This window comes from Ranitomeya variabilis, chromosome 6, assembly GCF_051348905.1.
Source record: "Ranitomeya variabilis isolate aRanVar5 chromosome 6, aRanVar5.hap1, whole genome shotgun sequence".
NCBI lineage: Eukaryota > Metazoa > Chordata > Amphibia > Anura > Dendrobatidae > Ranitomeya > Ranitomeya variabilis.
Genome location: NC_135237.1, coordinates 576,957,527 through 576,978,173, shown reverse-complemented (window position 1 = coordinate 576,978,173; position 20,647 = coordinate 576,957,527). Strand labels below are relative to the sequence as shown.

The window sequence follows — 20,647 nt, the reverse complement described above, 5'->3', positions numbered from 1 at the left end:
TATATTATTTATCTTTCTATTATTTATCATCTATCTATCTATTATCTATCTATCTATCTATCTATCTATTATCTATCTATATATCTATCTATCTATCTATTATCTATCTATCTATCTATCTATCTATCATCTATCTATAATCTATCTATCAATCATCTATCTATTATCTATCTATCTATCATCTATCTATCTATCTATCTATCTATCTTCTATCTATCATCTATCTATTATCTTTATATTATTTATCTTTCTATTATTTATCATCTATCTATCTATTATCTATCTATTATCTATCTCTCTCTCTATCTATCATCTATCTATCATCTATCTATTATCTATCTATCTATTATCTATCTATTATCTATCTATCTATCTATCTATCTATCTATCTATCCCATATCTATCTATCTATCTATTATCTATCTATCTATCTATCTATCTATTATCTATCTATCTATCTATCTATCTATCTCTCTATCTATCTATCTATTATCTATCTATCTATCTCTCTATCTATCTATCTATCTATCTATCTATCTCTCTATCTATCTATCTATCATCCATCTATCTCTCTATCTATCTCTCTATCTATCCTCTCTCCATCACGCCCTCTTCCGCACATCCACCCTTGCTCCCAGTGACCCTGTGGTGTCCTCGGACGTTGCAGTGTAGATGTCGGAGGCGTCTGGCGCGGACTCTTCTGTCCTGGCGGAATCTGTGTCAGTTTTCTGCCATATTTTTCATGCTCTAATAACTCCGTCGCGCTTATTGTTGTGTGTTAGAAGCTTATGGGGGGATGGGTGATGGGGGGAGGAGGGTGTTGGGGTCACCCTGATCTCGTCCTCGGCCGCCTGGTGCTGATGAAGGACGTCGGCTGATGCTTGATCCAACCAAAGGTAACCAGGAGACCACGGCGGGCGGACACCGACCATCACCCCGTCATCGCCCCGTCATCGCCCCGTGGTGCACCGACCGCCAGCTGCTGGAAACAGCCCCTCACACCTGACACTGGGCCTTCACAAAGTATTCACACCCCGCAAACCTTTCACCTTATACCTAGAAATAGAAATGTATTTTATTGGGATTTTCTGTGATACAAAGTAACAATTATCACTGACGAGTAAAGGAAATGATCTGGGGTGCACTAATTATTATACAAATGTAAATCTGAGTATTCTGACTCATGGATATGTAGAACGCAGTGGTGCCTGGATAGGCCTTTCTTTTGGGCGCTTCCGTATTGACCTGTACTCACGTTCATACCGATTTATCAGATAGCTTAACTCAGCCACGATCTCATGTAAGAAGACTCCAGGAAAAAAGGGTTGCTTTAACTGAAACTCTTGTATTATGATGAAAGTAGCAGGTAAAAAGGAATATTCAACAGAGGACATGTAGTAGGATGCATACAGATATGGTGATGATGACAAAATGGAGAATAAGGGCGTGAACAAACATACATCACAGGACTACAGTGAGAGAGTTGGGACAAAATACAGGGAAAAGCAAACTTCTGCCTAGAAAGAAGGATAGAACACAAGCAATGCAAAACATTGAATGATTTCCCAAGTCGTGGGACATGACACTCCCCGTCTGAAATCCTTGGATTTCACGATGTCCGTAATTCTTCGAAGTCGTTCGAACCTGAAAAAACAAGAGGAAGAAAACGTGCATGCAATAATAAAACATAAAAGATTTTTAAGTCCAACTCGTTGTTGTTGACCCGTAGATCACACCGAAAGATAAGTTCAAGTATATAAAACCCATCTTCAGATTGGGGAAGCCGCAAACATGCAAACTCTTCCACCAACCCAGAATCCAATGGGAATGTTAAAGGTTCAATCCAATGGAAAATGTCAACATTCAATAAACTGGGGGATGAGGAGGAATGCTCCCCGCCGTGAACAACGTCCAGGAGCATGTTCAGTTCATGTGATGTCCTCCTTTCGTAGAAGCAGCACGAGTTCAGTGACCGGGCGGAAGAAGGTTCGGGTAGAGCCCCCTTTTGTCACCTTAACTTCTACCTTACGAGTCTTTCCGTCCTCACTGGGTAGGACCTTGGTGATAAGTCCCATTGGCCAGTCATTACGATGAGCCTCTTTGTCCTTTAAGAGAACAAGGTCTTCTTCTTGGATATTGGGACTGGGCGTCTGCCATTTGTGACGGTTTTGAAGCAAGTGTAAATATTTGGTCTTCCATCGATGCCAAAACACGTTAGCCAGGTGTTGTACTTGCCTCCACTGACGTCTGTAAATGTCCTTATTATCAAAGTTCCCAGGCGGAACTGTAGCAGCTCCAATCTTCTGTGTGAGAAGTGTGGCTGGAGAAACATCAGAACCCAAGTTGAGGTCCTTTAGGTTTGTGGCGTGGTCCTCAGATGGAAACGCGTTCATTACGTCTTGTACAACTTCAGCAATTTCTACTGCCAATACCGCAGCGCAAAGCTCGAGTCTGGGTACAGAGTGTGCAGGCTTTGGAGTTAACTTGGCTTTACTCAGGATGAAACCACAGTGTACCTTGTTAGCTCCTAAGGTCATCAGATAAGCTACTGCGGCTATGGCTTCTGTAGATGCGTCAGAGAAAATATGAACTTCTCTTCTGATTGCAGTCAAAGGTGATCTTGGAGAATAACAACGTGGGACTTGGAGTTGCTCTAAGAACTTCAGAGACTTCTTCCATGCCTCCCACCTTTGCTGTTTCTGAGTTGGCAGCGGGGTGTCCCAATCCGTGTTCTCGGCCGTAAGCTGTCTTAACAGTATCTTGCCTTGAATAGTGATGGGTGCTACAAACCCGAGAGGATCATAGATGCTATTTATGACAGATAGGACTCCTCGTTTGGTAAAGGGTTTGTCATAGGGTGACACTTGGAAGGTGAAGGTGTCCCGTTTGATATCCCACAGTAGACCAAGGCTGCGCTGTGTTGGAGGAACATCAGAACCCAAGTTGAGGTCCTTTAGGTTTGTGGCATGGTCTTCAGATGGAAACGCGTTCATTACCTCTTGACTGTTGGAGATAATCTTGTGGAGTCTGAGGTTTGATGTGGATAGCATTTCCTGTGTCCTGGAGAGTAGGTCAATTGCATCTTCGCTTGTGGGCAAGGACTTGAGCCCATCGTCCACGTAGAAGTTCTTCTCTACAAATTGCCGAGCATCGGAACCGTACTCTCTCTCACCTTCCTGGGCTGTCCGTCTCAGTCCATAGATCGCCACAGCAGGTGAGGGACTGTTGCCGAAGACATGGACCTTCATCCGGTAGTCTATGACCTGATTGTTGACATTGTTGTCTTTGTGCCATAGGAACCTAAGATAGTTTCTGTTGTCTTCTTTCACAATGAAGCAATGAAACATCTGCTGAATGTCGGCCATTATGGCAACAGGTTCTTGTCTGAAGCGGATCAATACTCCAACGAGGCTGTTGTTCAGGTTGGGCCCAGTTAGGAGCAGGTTATTGAGAGAGAGGCCTTCAAACTGAGCACTGGAGTCAAACACCACTCTGATCTGGTTAGGCTTGCGAGGGTGATAGACACCAAAGGATGGAAGATACCAACATTCTTCTCCCTCCCTCAGTGGTGGCGCAGGTTCAGCATGATTTCTGTCAAAGATGTTCTGCATAAAGTCAATGAAATGCTTCTCCATCTCTGGTTTCCTCTTTAGGGTACGCTTTAAGGATGAGAACCTTGCAGTTGCTTGCTGCAGGTTGTTCGGCAACCTCGCTCTTGGGAAACGAAAGGGTAAAGGAGCTACCCAACTGTTGGAGTCATCTTGAGTAAATTCTTTATCCATAACTTTTATGAATTCTTTATCTTCCCTTGTGGGTGCCAACTTGTTGTCGTTGCTTGTGGAATCGAACACTGATGACCCGAGGTTTTTATCCCAGGGCTGGAGCGTGTTCATGTTGTTGAAGGTTTCCTGTTGCCACTTGGTGTTGCTCACTTTCTCTTTCACCCAGTAGTGATGTGGGCATGGCTGAAAATGAGTGCTGCGACCATTTGACAATATGTGTGATTTGTACGAGGAGATGTTGTTAGGTCTCTTCATCTTGTGTATGCAAACATTGCCTATGATTACCCAGCCTAGATCTAAGCGTTGGGCAAATGGTGCATCGTGTGGTCCGTTAATTTGCTGACGTACCTTGTGCAGCCGGAGAATGTCTCTGCCAAGCAGAATCAGGATATCTGCATTGTTGTCGAGGGCTGGTATCTTGTTTGCTATCCCCTTGAGATGTTGGTGATGAAGAGCAGCCTCTGGCGTTGGGATCTCTCCTCGATTGGATGGAATCTGGTTGCACTCGACCAGTGTAGGTAACGGTATCTCGACGGTGTTCTCGAGAGATGTCGCTGTAAGACCACTGGCCCTTCTCCCATAAACCTCTGTAACACCACTGCAGGTACCTAAAGTGTAAGGGTAAGCATTTCCCTTTAAGTTAAACATATCAAAGAGTTCTGACCTTGCAAGTGATCGGTTGCTCTGATCATCCAGAAGGACGTACACCTTCACGGCTTTCTCTGGGTGACCATTGGGATATACGTTCACCAGGCAAATCTTCGCACAGGACTTGTCCCAGAGGTCTTCTCCGCAGACTTCTGTGCATGAAGAAGATATTGTGGTATGGCTTGCAGTTTGAGCTGCGTCCTCCCCGCCATGGCTCGTGGTGGGGGAAGGAGTAAGTGTAGAGTCAGGACGGAATGGGTGGAGTGCTTGTACGTGGTCCTCACTGTCACACTCCATGCACTTAATTGTAGTTTTACAGTCTTTAGCAAGGTGTTCAGTAGAAGCACAACATCTGTAGCATACCCCGAACTTCTTTAGAAGCTCCTTGCGTTCTAGGAGCGGTTTCTTCCTGAAGCCGATGCACTTTTTTAAGGGATGTGGCTTCTTGTGGATGGGACATTCACGATTTGGGTTCTCTATCTTTTCACCTTTGTTACTCTTGTCTGGGGCTGGTGTTGGTAAGGGAAGAATATCCGTCTTCTTCACTGACACTGGACCTCTGCGGTTTCTGTCGTTCGAGCGTGCGCTGACGTATTTAGAAGGAGGTGAAGCTAGGCCACTGGATTCTTGGTAAGAAAAGCTTGGGTCGTTCTTGCGCTCTGCCATGTCTTTTATAAACTCACAGAAGTAGGAGAATGGAGGAAATGACACTTGATGGTCTTTCTTGTATTTTGACCCTAGTGTAGTCCACCTTTCTTGCACGTTGTACGGTAGCTTGGAGATAATGGGATTTACTCCACGAGCAGTGTCCAGGTAGCTGAGGCCAGGTAGGTGGGTGTCTGCCTTGGCCAGCTGGAGCTCTAACAGCAAGTCACTGAGCTCTAGGAACTTTGAACTGTCCTTGCTTGATATCTTTGGAAAACTCTGTAGACGCTTGAACAGTGCATCCTCTATGGCTTCTGGACTGCCAAAGTTTTTCTCTAGTCTTTCCCATGCAGCCATGAGACCAGCCATTGGATTACTGATATGTACAGACCTGAGTCTCTTGACACGCTCTGTGGATTGTGGTCCTAGCCATCTGATTAGCAGGTCCAGCTCTTCGGCAGCAGTGATGCCGAGGTCACTAGTTACGGTTCTAAAGGCATTTTTCCAACCTCTGTAATTTTCAGGTTGGTCGTCAAACCTTGTGAGACCGGTTTTAGTAAGTTCGCGGCGAATCATGTACCTTGCGAAGTCGGACATGTCTGTTCTTTCTGACTTAGGATGCACGAATGTGGGCTGAGCGGTGTTGTACATAGGAGTGGAGACGTCTTGGACTTGAAACGTGGGTAAGTATGGAGTGGCATATGCATTTAGTCCAGCAACCGGTTTGGTGGGTATAGTCTCTGCTACATGCGGAGCTGGCACTGTGCGGTTGTCGAGAGTATAATGACCTGCCGGTATATTGGGTTGCGTGTAGATAATAGCCTGTGGAGTTTGATGAGATGCAGGGTCTTGGCGCATACTGGAATACGAAGGAAGTTCAAGTTTGGGAGCATTGTACTGACCTTGAGTGTAGGGTTCTGTAAGTGGATCGGCATCCTGGTGTCCTGGAGAAGCATGAACGCCATCAGAAGTGTTAGTGATGATCTGCGGTTCGCCATTTTGGCTTAGCACGTAGTCTCTTGTGCGTTCAATAGGGTCCTCCGCTTCCACTTCACACAAACTGATGCTGTCTCTTTGACTCCCACTGATAGCTCGCTCCAGGATCCATAACTCCGCCATGGCTGTTGCGTGCTCACATTCCTTCTCCAGAGCTTCCTTGCGTGCTGCATCCGCATCCATTTCTGCTCTGGCTGCTTCTATTTCTGCTCTCTTTTGTGCTGTGGCTGCATCCATATCTGCTCTCCTTTGCGCAAAGGTTGCTTGTATCTTAGACGTTTCTGCCTTAGCACGTGCCCTTATAAGCTGCTGGCTGAGAGTGGAATATTTTGATGAACTTGACCTAGATGAGCGTTTTGAGTGCTTAGACGATTTGGATGAGCGAGATGATGCATCTGGTGTCCGTGCAATTTTAGCCTCTATCTTTGTCTTAATGTCGCGTACGGTGTAGTCTCTTTCAGAATTAAGCTGCTGGAAACTTTGCAATTCTTTTAAAGTCTCTGGCAAATTCAGTTTCTTCAGGAGAATAATGTATTGGTCAGTCTTCTCCATATATCTTTGGTATGCTGTGCATAATTGTTCTAGGGCTCCCTCAAGTGGTAACTCGTGAGAAGCAGGCCTTGATACAGTGTCTATGTGACTCAGCACTTTCTCCCACAGTGAAGACACATCACTATATACAACACATTTTTCAGTCTCTAAATTCTCCATGACTTTCCATGTAGGTTTAACTGTACGTTTTCCCCTTTCACTAGCTGGTGGATGGGGATCTAGGTCTCTGTCCTGTGTTTGTAAGTCTGGTAGGGACATTGTATACCTCGCTTCAGACATGATTTGTTTGCAGGCAGGAAGAGTGGATGATGAGGGTTATACTTCTCACTGTTTATCTGCAGTGTGTGCTTCTATGCACACTGGGGTCTGGCTGGGAACTGGGTTACTGTGTATCTGGGAAATGTCCTTTTCCACTGAGGTTCAGCACAGACCTTGAGTTACTGTCTCTGAAGGCAGGCTATTCCTTTTTACTATTCTGACTCATGGGTATGTAGAACGCAGTGGTGCCTGGATAGACCTATTCTTTTGGGCGCTTCCGTATTGACCTGTACTCACGTTCATACCGATTTATCAGATAGCTTAACTCAGCCACGATCTCATGTAAGAAGACTCCAGGAAAAAAGGGTTGCTTTAACTGAAACTCTTGTATTATGATGAAAGTAGCAGGTAAAAAGGAATATTCAACAGAGGACATGTAGTAGGATGCATACAGATATGGTGATGATGACAAAATGGAGAATAAGGGCGTGAACAAACATACATCACAGGACTACAGTGAGAGAGTTGGGACAAAATACAGGGAAAAGCAAACTTCTGCCTAGAAAGAAGGATAGAACACAAGCAATGCAAAACATTGAATGATGATCCAACCAAAGGTAACCAGGAGACCACGGCGGGCGGACACCGACCATCACCCCGTCATCGCCCCGTCATCGCCCCGTGGTGCACCGACCGCCAGCTGCTGGAAACAGCCCCTCACACCTGACACTGGGCCTTCACAAAGTATTCACACCCCGCAAACCTTTCACCTTATACCTAGAAATAGAAATGTATTTTATTGGGATTTTCTGTGATACAAAGTAACAATTATCACTGACGAGTAAAGGAAATGATCTGGGGTGCACTAATTATTATACAAATGTAAATCTGAGCATTGCGCCGTGCATTAGTATTCAGCCCCTGAGTCAGGACTTTGTAGGACCTCTTTTCTCTCCAGTCTTTTGGGGTCTGTCTCTCCTCCTTTCTCTGCAGTCTTTTGGGGTCTGTCTCTCCCTCCTTTCTCTCCAGTCTTTTGGGGTCTGTCTCTCCTCCTTTCTCTGCGGTCTTTTGGGGTCTGTCTCTCCACCTTTCTCTCCAGTCTTTTGGGGTCTGTCTCTCCTCCTTTCTCTGCGGTCTTTTGGGGTCTGTCTCTCCACCTTTCTCTGCAGTCTTTTGGGGTCTGTCTCTCCACCTTTCTCTCCAGTCTTTTGGGGTCTGTCTCTCCTCCTTTCTCTGCAGTCTTTTGGGGTCTGTCTCTCCACCTTTCTCTGCAGTCTTTTGAGGTCTGTCTCTCCTCCTTTCTCTGCAGTCTTTTGGGGTCTGTCTCTCTCCACCTTTCTCTGCAGTCTTTTGGGGTCTGTCTCTCCACCTTTCTCTGCAGTCTTTTGGGGTCTGTCTCTCCCTCCTTTCTCTGCAGTCTTTTGGGGTCTGTCTCTCCACCTTTCTCTGCAGTCTTTTGGGGTCTGTCTCTCCTCCTTTCTCTGCAGTCTTTTGGGGTCTGTCTCTCCTCCTTTCTCTGCAGTCTTTTGGGGTCTGTCTCTCCTCTTTTCTCTCCAGTCTTTTGGGGTCTGTCTCTCCACCTTTCTCTCCAGTCTTTTGGGGTCTGTCTCTCCTCCTTTCTCTGCGGTCTTTTGGGGTCTGTCTCTCCACCTTTCTCTGCAGTCTTTTGGGGTCTGTCTCTCCACCTTTCTCTCCAGTCTTTTGGGGTCTGTCTCTCCTCCTTTCTCTGCGGTCTTTTGGGGTCTGTCTCTCCACCTTTCTCTGCAGTCTTTTGGGGTCTGTCTCTCCTCCTTTCTCTGCAGTCTTTTGGGGTCTGTCTCTCCTCCTTTCTCTGCAGTCTTTGGGGTCTGTCTCTCCCAGCTTTCTCTGCAGTCTTTGGGGTCTGTCTTTCGACCTTTCTCTGGAGTCTTTTGGGGTCTGTCTCTCCTCCTTTCTCTGCAGTCTTTTGGGGTCTGTCTCCCCCTTTCTCTGCAGTCTTTTGGGGGCTGTCTCTCCCCCCTTTCTTTGCAGTCTTTTGGGGTCTGTCTCTCCACCTTTCTCTGCTGTCTTTTGGGGTCTGTCTCTCCTCCTTTCTCTGCAGTCTTTTGGGGTCTGTCTCTCCACCTTTCTCTGCAGTCTTTTGGGGTCTGTCTCTCCTCCTTTCTCTGCAGTCTTTTGGGGTCTGTCTCTCCCCCCTTTCTCTGCAGTCTTTTGGTTCTGTCTCTCTCCTTTCTCTGGAGTCTTTTGGGGTCTGTCTCTCCACCTTTCTCTGGAGTCTTTTGGGGTCTGTCTCTCCTTTCTCTGCAGTCTTTTGGGGTCTGTCTCTCCTCCTTTCTCTGCAGTCTTTTGGGGTCTGTCTCTTCTCCTTTCTCTGCAGTCTTTTGGGGTCTGTCTCTCCACCTTTCTCTGCAGTCTTTTGGGGTCTGTCTCTCCACCTTTCCCTGCAGTCTTTTGGGGTCTGTCTCTCCACCTTTCTCTGCAGTCTTTTGGGGTCTGTCTCTCCTCCTTTCTCTGCAGTCTTTTGGGGTCTGTCTCTCCTCCTTTCTCTGCAGTCTTTTGGGGTCTGTCTCTCCTCCTTTCTCTGCAGTATTTTGGGGTCTGTCTCTCCTCCTTTCTCTGCAGTCTTTTGGGGTCTGTCTCTCCACCTTTCTCTGCAGTCTTTTGGGGTCTGTCTCTCCTCCTTTCTCTGCAGTCTTTTGGGGTTTGTCTCTCCTTTCTCTGGAGTCTTTTGGGGTCTGTCTCTCCACCTTTCTCTGCAGTCTTTTGGGGTCTGTCTCTCCTCCTTTCTCTGCAGTATTTTGGGGTCTGTCTCTCCTTTCTCTGCAGTCTTTTGGGGTCTGTCTCTCCTCCTTTCTCTGCAGTCTTTTGGGGTCTGTCTCTCCTCCTTTCTCTGCAGTCTTTCGGGGTCTGTCTCTCCTCTTTTCTCTCCAGTCTTTTGGGGTCTGTCTCTCCACCTTTCTCTCCAGTCTTTTGGGGTCTGTCTCTCCTCCTTTCTCTGCGGTCTTTTGGGGTCTGTCTCTCCACCTTTCTCTGCAGTCTTTTGGGGTCTGTCTCTCCACCTTTCTCTCCAGTCTTTTGGGGTCTGTCTCTCCTCCTTTCTCTGCGGTCTTTTGGGGTCTGTCTCTCCACCTTTCTCTGCAGTCTTTTGGGGTCTGTCTCTCCTCCTTTCTCTGCAGTCTTTTGGGGTCTGTCTCTCCTCCTTTCTCTGCAGTCTTTTGGGGTCTGTCTCTCCTCTTTTCTCTCCAGTCTTTTGGGGTCTGTCTCTCCACCTTTCTCTCCAGTCTTTTGGGGTCTGTCTCTCCTCCTTTCTCTGCGGTCTTTTGGGGTCTGTCTCTCCACCTTTCTCTGCAGTCTTTTGGGGTCTGTCTCTCCACCTTTCTCTCCAGTCTTTTGGGGTCTGTCTCTCCTCCTTTCTCTGCGGTCTTTTGGGGTCTGTCTCTCCACCTTTCTCTGCAGTCTTTTGGGGTCTGTCTCTCCTCCTTTCTCTGCAGTCTTTTGGGGTCTGTCTCTCCTCCTTTCTCTGCAGTCTTTGGGGTCTGTCTCTCCCAGCTTTCTCTGCAGTCTTTGGGGTCTGTCTTTCGACCTTTCTCTGGAGTCTTTTGGGGTCTGTCTCTCCTCCTTTCTCTGCAGTCTTTTGGGGTCTGTCTCCCCCTTTCTCTGCAGTCTTTTGGGGGCTGTCTCTCCCCCCTTTCTTTGCAGTCTTTTGGGGTCTGTCTCTCCACCTTTCTCTGCTGTCTTTTGGGGTCTGTCTCTCCTCCTTTCTCTGCAGTCTTTTGGGGTCTGTCTCTCCACCTTTCTCTGCAGTCTTTTGGGGTCTGTCTCTCCTCCTTTCTCTGCAGTCTTTTGGGGTCTGTCTCTCCCCCCTTTCTCTGCAGTCTTTTGGTTCTGTCTCTCTCCTTTCTCTGGAGTCTTTTGGGGTCTGTCTCTCCACCTTTCTCTGGAGTCTTTTGGGGTCTGTCTCTCCTTTCTCTGCAGTCTTTTGGGGTCTGTCTCTCCTCCTTTCTCTGCAGTCTTTTGGGGTCTGTCTCTTCTCCTTTCTCTGCAGTCTTTTGGGGTCTGTCTCTCCACCTTTCTCTGCAGTCTTTTGGGGTCTGTCTCTCCACCTTTCCCTGCAGTCTTTTGGGGTCTGTCTCTCCACCTTTCTCTGCAGTCTTTTGGGGTCTGTCTCTCCTCCTTTCTCTGCAGTCTTTTGGGGTCTGTCTCTCCTCCTTTCTCTGCAGTCTTTTGGGGTCTGTCTCTCCTCCTTTCTCTGCAGTATTTTGGGGTCTGTCTCTCCTCCTTTCTCTGCAGTCTTTTGGGGTCTGTCTCTCCACCTTTCTCTGCAGTCTTTTGGGGTCTGTCTCTCCTCCTTTCTCTGCAGTCTTTTGGGGTTTGTCTCTCCTTTCTCTGGAGTCTTTTGGGGTCTGTCTCTCCACCTTTCTCTGCAGTCTTTTGGGGTCTGTCTCTCCTCCTTTCTCTGCAGTATTTTGGGGTCTGTCTCTCCTTTCTCTGCAGTCTTTTGGGGTCTGTCTCTCCTCCTTTCTCTGCAGTCTTTTGGGGTCTGTCTCTCCTCCTTTCTCTGCAGTCTTTCGGGGTCTGTCTCTCCTCCTTTCTCTGCAGTATTTTGGGGTCTGTCTCTCCTCCTTTCTCTGCAGTCTTTTGGGGTCTGTCTCTCCTCCTTTCTCTGCAGTCTTTTGGGGTCTGTCTCTCCTCCTTTCTCTGCAGTCTTTTGGGGTCTGTCTCTCCCCCTTTCTCTGCAGTCTTTTGGGGTCTGTCTCTCCACCTTTCTCTGCAGTCTTTTGGGGTCTGTCTCTCCTCCTTTCTCTGCAGTCTTTTGGGGTCTGTCTCTCCACCTTTCTCTCCAGTCTTTTGGGGTCTGTCTCTCCTTTCTCTGCAGTCTTTTGGGGTCTGTCTCTCCTCCTTTCTCTGCAGTCTTTTGGGGTCTGTCTCTCCACCTTTCTCTGCTGTCTTTTGGGGTCTGTCTCTCCACCTTTCTCTGCAGTCTTTTGGGGTCTGTCTCTCCACCTTTCTCTGCAGTCTTTTGGGGTCTGTCTCTCCTTTCTCTGCAGTCTTTTGGGGTCTGTCTCTCCACCTTTCTCTGCTGTCTTTTGGGGTCTGTCTCTCCACCTTTCTCTGCAGTCTTTGGGGTCTGTCTCTCCACCTTTCTCTGCAGTCTTTTGGGGTCTGTCTCTCCTCCTTTCTCTGCAGTCTTTGGGGTCTGTCTCTCCTCCTTTCTCTGCAGTCTTTTGGGGTCTGTCTCTCCACCTTTCTCTGCAGTCTTTTGGGGTCTCTCTCCACCTTTCTCTGCAGTCTTTTGGGGTCTGTCTCTCCTCCTTTCTCTGCAGTCTTTTGGGGTCTGTCTCTCCTTTCTCTGCAGTCTTTTGGGGTCTGTCTCTCCTCCTTTCTCTGCAGTCTTTTGGGGTCTGTCTCTCCACCTTTCTCTGCTGTCTTTTGGGGTCTGTCTCTCCACCTTTCTCTGCAGTCTTTTGGGGTCTGTCTCTCCTCCTTTCTCTGCAGTCTTTGGGGTCTGTCTCTCCTCCTTTCTCTGCAGTCTTTGGGGTCTGTCTCTCCACCTTTCTCTGCAGTCTTTTGGGGTCTGTCTCTCCACCTTTCTCTGCAGTCTTTTAGGGTCTGTCTCTCCTCCTTTCTCTGCAGTCTTTTGGGGTCTGTCTCTCCTCCTTTCTCTGCAGTCTTTTGGGGTCTGTCTCTCCACCTTTCTCTGCAGTCTTTTGGGGTCTCTCTCCACCTTTCTCTCCAGTCTTTTGGGGTCTGTCTCTCCTCCTTTCTCTGCAGTCTTTGGGGTCTGTCTCTCCTCCTTTCTCTGCAGTCTTTGGGGTCTGTCTCTCCACCTTTCTCTGCAGTCTTTTGGGGTCTGTCTCTCCTCCTTTCTCTGCAGTCTTTTGGGGTCTGTCTCTCCTCCTTTCTCTGCAGTCTTTTGGGGTCTGTCTCTCCACCTTTCTCTGCAGTCTTTTGGGGTCTCTCTCCACCTTTCTCTCCAGTCTTTTGGGGTCTGTCTCTCCTCCTTTCTCTGCAGTCTTTTGGGGTCTGTCTCTCCACCTTTCTCTGCAGTCTTTTGGGGTCTCTGCCTCCTTTCTCTGCAGTCTTTTGGGGTCTGTCTCTCCACCTTTCCCTGCAGTCTTTTGGGGTCTGTCTCTCCACCTTTCTCTGCAGTCTTTTGGGGTCTGTCTCTCCACCTTTCTCTGCAGTCTTTTGGGGTCTGTCTCTCCTCCTTTCTCTGCAGTCTTTTGGGGTCTGTCTCTCCACCTTTCTCTGCAGTCTTTTGGGGTCTGTCTCTCCTTTCTCTGCAGTCTTTTGGGGTCTGTCTCTCTCCTTTCTCTGGAGTCTTTTGGGGTCTGTCTCTCCTTTCTCTGCAGTCTTTTGGGGTCTGTCTCTCCTCCTTTCTCTGCAGTCTTTTGGGGTCTGTCTCTCCACCTTTCTCTGCTGTCTTTTGGGGTCTGTCTCTCCACCTTTCTCTGCAGTCTTTTGGGGTCTGTCTCTCCACCTTTCTCTGCAGTCTTTTGGGGTCTGTCTCTCCTCCTTTCTCTGCAGTCTTTTGGGGTCTGTCTCTCCTCCTTTCTCTGCAGTCTTTTGGGGTCTGTCTCTCCTCCTTTCTCTGCAGTCTTTTGGGGTCTGTCTCTCCACCTTTCTCTGCAGTCTTTTGGGGTCTCTCTCCACCTTTCTCTGCAGTCTTTTGGGGTCTGTCTCTCCTCCTTTCTCTGCAGTCTTTTGGGGTCTGTCTCTCCTTTCTCTGCAGTCTTTTGGGGTCTGTCTCTCCTCCTTTCTCTGCAGTCTTTTGGGGTCTGTCTCTCACCTTTCTCTGCAGTCTTTTGGGGTCTGTCTCCTTTCTCTGCAGTCTTTTGGGGTCTGTCTCTCCTCCTTTCTCTGCAGTCTTTTGGGGTCAGTCTCTCCACCTTTCTCTGCAGTCTTTTGGGGTGTGACTCTCCACCTTTCTCTGCAGTCTTTTGGGGTCTGTCTCCACCTTTCTCTGCAGTCTTGGGGTCTGTCTCTCCATATTTATCTGCAGTCTTTTGGGGTCTGTCTCTCCTCCTTTCTCTGCAGTCTTTTGGGGTCTGTCTCTCCTCCTTTCTCTGCAGTCTTTTGGGGTCTGTCTCTCCTCCTTTCTCTGCAGTCTTTTGGGGTCTGTCTCTCCACCTTTCTCTGCAGTCTTTTGGGGTGTGACTCTCCACCTTTCTCTGCAGTCTTTTGGGGTCTCTCTCCACCTTTCTCTGCAGTCTTGGGGTCTGTCTCTCCATATTTATCTGCAGTCTTTTGGGGTCTGTCTCTCCTCCTTTCTCTGCAGTCTTTTGGGGTCTGTCTCTCCTCCTTTCTCTGCAGTCTTTTGGGGTCTGTCTCTCCTCCTTTCTCTGCAGTCTTTTGGGGTCTGTCTCTCCTCCTTTCTCTGCAGTCTTTTGGGGTCTGTCTCTCCTCATTTCTCTGCAGTCTTTTGGGGTCTCTCTCCACCTTTCTCTGCAGTCTTGGGGTCTGTCTCTCCATATTTATCTGCAGTCTTTTGGGGTCTGTCTCTCCTCCTTTCTCTGCAGTCTTTTGGGGTCTGTCTCTCCTCCTTTCTCTGCAGTCTTTTGGGGTCTGTCTCTCCTCCTTTCTCTGCAGTCTTTTGGGGTCTGTCTCTCCACCTTTCTCTGCAGTCTTTTGGGGTGTGACTCTCCACCTTTCTCTGCAGTCTTTTGGGGTCTCTCTCCACCTTTCTCTGCAGTCTTGGGGTCTGTCTCTCCATATTTATCTGCAGTCTTTTGGGGTCTGTCTCTCCTCCTTTCTCTGCAGTCTTTTGGGGCCTGTCTCTCCTCCTTTCTCTGCAGTCTTTTGGGGTCTGTCTCTCCTCCTTTCTCTGCAGTCTTTTGGGGTCTGTCTCTCCTCCTTTCTCTGCAGTCTTTTGGGGTCTGTCTCTCCTCCTTTCTCTGCAGTCTTTTAGGGTCTGTCTCTCCTCCTTTCTCTGCAGTCTTTTGGGGTCTGTCTCTCCTCATTTCTCTGCAGTCTTTTGGGGTCTCTCTCCACCTTTCTCTGCAGTCTTGGGGTCTGTCTCTCCATATTTATCTGCAGTCTTTTGGGGTCTGTCTCTCCTCCTTTCTCTGCAGTCTTTTGGGGTCTGTCTCTCCTCCTTTCTCTGCAGTCTTTTGGGGTCTGTCTCTCCTCCTTTCTCTGCAGTCTTTTGGGGTCTGTCTCTCCTCCTTTCTCTGCAGTCTTTTGGGGTCTGTCTCTCCTCATTTCTCTGCAGTCTTTTGGGGTCTGTCTCTCCACCTTTCTCTGCAGTCTTTTGGGGTCTGTCTCTCTCCTTTCTCTGGAGTCTTTTGGGGTCTGTCTCTCCTTTCTCTGCAGTCTTTTGGGGTCTGTCTCTCCTCCTTTCTCTGCAGTCTTTTGGGGTCTGTCTCTCCACCTTTCTCTGCTGTCTTTTGGGGTCTGTCTCTCCACCTTTCTCTGCAGTCTTTTGGGGTCTGTCTCTCCACCTTTCTCTGCAGTCTTTTGGGGTCTGTCTCTCCTTTCTCTGCAGTCTTTTGGGGTCTGTCTCTCCTCCTTTCTCTGCAGTCTTTTGGGGTCTGTCTCTCCTCCTTTCTCTGCAGTCTTTTGGGGTCTGTCTCTCCTCCTTTCTCTGCAGTCTTTTGGGGTCTGTCTCTCCACCTTTCTCTGCAGTCTTTTGGGGTCTCTCTCCACCTTTCTCTGCAGTCTTTTGGGGTCTGTCTCTCCTCCTTTCTCTGCAGTCTTTTGGGGTCTGTCTCTCCTTTCTCTGCAGTCTTTTGGGGCCTGTCTCTCCTCTTTTCTCTGCAGTCTTTTGGGGTCTGTCTCTCACCTTTCTCTGCAGTCTTTTGGGGTCTGTCTCCTTTCTCTGCAGTCTTTTGGGGTCTGTCTCTCCTCCTTTCTCTGCAGTCTTTTGGGGTCAGTCTCTCCACCTTTCTCTGCAGTCTTTTGGGGTGTGACTCTCCACCTTTCTCTGCAGTCTTTTGGGGTCTCTCTCCACCTTTCTCTGCAGTCTTGGGATCTGTCTCTCCATATTTATCTGCAGTCTTTTGGGGTCTGTCTCTCCTCCTTTCTCTGCAGTCTTTTGGGGTCTGTCTCTCCTCCTTTCTCTGCAGTCTTTTGGGGTCTGTCTCTCCTCCTTTCTCTGCAGTCTTTTGGGGTCTGTCTCTCCACCTTTCTCTGCAGTCTTTTGGGGTGTGACTCTCCACCTTTCTCTGCAGTCTTTTGGGGTCTCTCTCCACCTTTCTCTGCAGTCTTGGGGTCTGTCTCTCCATATTTATCTGCAGTCTTTTGGGGTCTGTCTCTCCTCCTTTCTCTGCAGTCTTTTGGGGTCTGTCTCTCCTCCTTTCTCTGCAGTCTTTTGGGGTCTGTCTCTCCTCCTTTCTCTGCAGTCTTTTGGGGTCTGTCTCTCCTCCTTTCTCTGCAGTCTTTTGGGGTCTGTCTCTCCTCATTTCTCTGCAGTCTTTTGGTGTCTCTCTCCACCTTTCTCTGCAGTCTTGGGGTCTGTCTCTCCATATTTATCTGCAGTCTTTTGGGGTCTGTCTCTCCTCCTTTCTCTGCAGTCTTTTGGGGTCTGTCTCTCCTCCTTTCTCTGCAGTCTTTTGGGGTCTGTCTCTCCTCCTTTCTCTGCAGTCTTTTGGGGTCTGTCTCTCCTCCTTTCTCTGCAGTCTTTTGGGGTCTGTCTCTCCTCATTTCTCTGCAGTCTTTTGGGGTCTGTCTCTCCTCCTTTCTCTGCAGTCTTTTGGGGTCTGTCTCTCCTCATTTCTCTGCAGTCTTTTGGGGTCTGTCTCTCCACCTTTCTCTGCAGTCTTTTGGGGTCTGTCTCTCCTCCTTTCTCTGCAGTCTTTTGGGGTCTTTCTCTCCTCCTTTCTCTGCAGTCTTTTGGGGTATGTCTCTCCTCCTTTCTCTGCAGTCTTTTGGGGTCTGTCTCTCCTCCTTTCTCTGCAGTCTTTTGGGGTCTGTCTCTCCTCCTTTCTCTGCAGTCTTTTGGGGTCTGTCTCTCCTCCTTTCTCTGCAGTCTTTTGGGGTCTGTCTCTCCTCATTTCTCTGCAGTCTTTTGGGGTCTGTCTCTCCACCTTTCTCTGCAGTCTTTTGGGGTCTGTCTCCTCCTTTCTCTGCAGTCTTTTGTCACAGATTCTCTGGGATTTGGGTCTGGACAGTGATTGTGCCGTTCACACACAGGATTATGCTCCGATCTAAACCCTCCATTGTGGCTCTGGCAGGATGTTGAGGGTCGTTGTCCTGCTGGAAGGTGAACCTAGGCCCCAGTCTCAGGTCTTCTGCCAGGATTGTCCTTTAGCTCCATACATCTTCCCATTGTCTCTGAGCAGATGGTGTTTTCATGGTGACCTTCAGTGTTAGTTTTCCACCACACATAGCGTTTTACATTTAGCCCAAAAGTTCTCCTTTGGTCTCATCTGACCAGAGCCCCTTCTCCCACGTACTCACTGCGTCCCCTACGTGGGACTTCTTATGGCTTTCAAAAATGGCTTCTTTTTGCTATTTTCCATAAAGGCCAGATTCGTGGAGTATACGACTAATGGTTGTGGTCAGATTCTCCCCCTGAGCTGTGGATCTCTGCAGATCCTCCACAGCGACCATGGGCCTCTAGGCTTCTTCTCTAATTAGGGCGCTCCTTGCTTGGGAGGTCAGGTTAGGTGGACGGCCATGTCTTAGTAGGTTTACAGTTGTACCATACTCCTTCCATTTTAGGATGATGGATTGATGTTCTGTGAGATGGTCAGAGCTTGGGCTATTTTTATAACCTAACCCTCTCCACCACTTTATCCCTGACCTATCTGGTGAGCTCCTTGGTTTTCATGGTGGTATTTGATCCCTAATCAGAGATGGATGGACCCCTGGATTTTTGGGTTTGGCCGAACAGTTAAAAAAGTTCCGGTTGGGGTACCAGAACAGTACTCAGACCCGAACCTCGACCCCATTCACTTGAATCCCCCATTCAGTGTTTGCCATGCTGTCATATGCAAGAAAGTACGACACACACTGCTTCCGATCGGTGGTAAAATCATTACCAGTGAGATCCCCACTATCACAGTGAGAAATTTCTCCCTGTGATTTATTTAAATAATTACAAAATACGGTGTGGGGACCCCTCTATTCTTGATAACCAGCCATGGTGAAGCTGACAGCTCTGGGTTGCAGCCCCCAGCTCTCAGTTTTGCCTAGCTGGTTATCACAAATATAGGGGAACCTACAGCGGGTTTTTTTTATTATTTATTTACAGCATTGGCATAGACTGACGAATACTCCCATCATCCGCTCCTGCTCTCACTGTTATCAGCAGCAGGTGTTGGCTGATTGGTGCTGTAGTCCTATCATCCAGTGACCAGAGGTAAACTTTATACCTCCGATCACAGCTGTGGGCTCATGCTGGAATTTGACAGGGAACCGCGGCTGTCTGACCGGCAGGGATGATTTTACCGCTGATCAGAAGCAGTGCTTGCTGCACTGTCAAGCACATGAAAGCGCGACAAACTCCCGGTGTTCGGAGGTGTTTTTCGGGGGTGTTTTCCTGATGAAGTCCATGTTCAGTGTTTCTGCCCGAACTGTAGGTGTCCGGTGCGGACGTTGAACTTGACTGTTCAGGTTCGCCCATCTCTATCTAATGTTCTCACACAAACTGAGGCCTTCACAGAACAGCTGTAGTTATACTGAGGAGAAATCACACCCAGGTGGACGCAGTGTACTAATTATGTGACTTCTGGAGGTGATTGGTTACTATAGATTTTATTTAGGGGCATCAGACTACAGGGGGCTGAATACTAATGCACAATGTTCAGATTTATATTTGTAAAATAATTAGAAGACCTCGTATAATTTACTTTACACGTCATAAATACTTGTTACTTTGAAAATCCAACAAAATATATTTACGTTTGTGGGTGTTTTGGGAAAGAATGTGGAAAAGTTCATGGGGTATGAAAACTTTTGCAAGGCACTATATACTGACTGGTTGTCAGCGGTAATGGGTGAGGAGCTGTTGCTGCACATACTGTATATATTCCATGCATATTTCCTTTTCCACGACGCTCCCTCATATGCACCCTGCGTGGATTCTATCTGCTCCCCGTGGCCGCCATCATGTGGGCGTTTTGCAGGGTCATCTTCATTGCCTTTTTCTGGGCGGATTTTCCTGCGCTTTCCCTAATGACGCTCTTTATAGTGTTGACAGGAATCGTCCGTCCTTCGCTGGTAACAGAATTAACTAATGAATTACTTGTTGAGCTGTGGTTGGCGCCGGTGGCGCGGTTCATCCTCATTAGTTCCCGGCACCATTCAATATTGACAGTAAATCTTCATGTTCTACAAGTTTAATCAACTTCTAACACATTTCTCTACAGGATGTAAAAGGCTAAGAGTCGTCCATGGTGCGGCGTGGGCTAATGTATGTGTGGTGGTGCCCTGAAGGCTTCTGACAACTTCAGAATGCCTGACACCGTGACCCTCCTAAGGGTCGAGATGTCAGCTGCAGCAGTACCAGAAGCCAGTCAGATATGGTCGCCTGGTGGTTATATCTGACAACCTGTTGTGATATTTTTAGGAACAGCGGTTACAGATCTTTTTGCTCCATATTAGAGCCTGCTGATTCATCCTTTGCTGGTCTCAACTTCAGAATAAATATTGGTTAGTTGATAAATTTTAAAGCTTCATCAGGTTACATGGAAAGCTCCTGAGAAAGTGCAAACTACACGCTCTAAAGGACGAGCATCTGCAGTCCTAGGTAGGAACCGCTCTCTGTTCACACCTTCAGGATTTTCAGCATCTTTTAGCCGATTCAGGTTTCCAAAGAAGTCAAGTGGTTACAAGAAGAGACCACTCCAATCTTCAGGTGTCTTCCACCATGAAAATGATCTGTAATGGGAGCCGCTGGGGAAAGCTCTGTCCAGTAAAGACTTCCCATGCACAAGTGATGAGTACGTGGTCTCCACCAGCTCCCACTCCAATCTTCAGGTGTTTTCCACCATGAAAATGATCTGTAATAGGAGCCACTGGAGAAAGCTCTGTCCAGTAAAGACTTCCCATGCATCAGTGATGAGTATGTGGTCTTCACCAGCTCCCGCGCCAATCTTCAGGTGTTTTCCACCATGATGATGATCTGTAATAGGAGCCACTGCGAATGCTCAATCCACAATAGACTTCCCATGCACCAGTGATGAGTACTTGGCCTCCACCAGCTCCCGCTCCAATCTTCAGGTGTTTTCCACCATGATGAAGATCTGTAATAGGAGCCACTGTGAATGCTCAATCCACAATAGACTTCCCATGCATTAGTGATGAGTATGTGGTCTCCACAGCTCCCACTCCAATCTTCAGGTGTTTTCCACCATGAAAATGATCTGTAATGGGAGCCACTGGAGAAAGTTCTGTCCAGTACAGACTTCCCATGCACCAGTGATGAGTACGTGGTCTCCACCAACTTCCGCTCCAATCTTTAGGTGTTTCCACCATGACGATGATTTATAATAGGAGCCACTGGGAAGAATCAGTCAATTGTAGATTTCCCATGCACCAGTGATGAGTACGTGGGCTCCACCAGCTCCTGCTCCAATCTTCAGGCATTTTCCACCATGACAATGATTTATAATAGGAGCCACTGGGGAAAGCTCAGTCCAGTATAGACTTCCCATGCACCAGTGATGAGTACGTGGTCTCCACCAGCTCCTGCTCCAATCTTCAGGCATTTTCCACCATGTCAATGATTTATAATAGGAGCCACTGGGGAAAGGTCAGTCCAGTATAGACTTCCCATGCACCAGTGATGAGTACGTGGGCTCTACTAGCTCCTGCTCCAATCTTCAGGCATTTTCCACCATGAC

The 20,647-nt window shown here is 48.0% G+C and overlaps 1 protein-coding gene across 5 annotated transcripts in view; it reads left to right on the top strand.

Moving 5' to 3' along the window:
* Positions 1 to 20,647, top strand: part of LRRC24 (leucine rich repeat containing 24) — a 137,925-nt gene that overhangs the window by 82,960 nt on the left and 34,318 nt on the right. The window contains exon 1 of one of the 5 annotated variants that reach the window (XM_077271478.1): positions 847 to 896. The exons of the other annotated variants lie outside the window; for them this stretch is intronic. The gene's annotated coding sequence lies outside the window, so the exon portion shown is untranslated. Of the gene's footprint in view, positions 1 to 846; positions 897 to 20,647 lie in introns of those variants that run through there. 5 annotated transcript variants of the gene reach the window in all.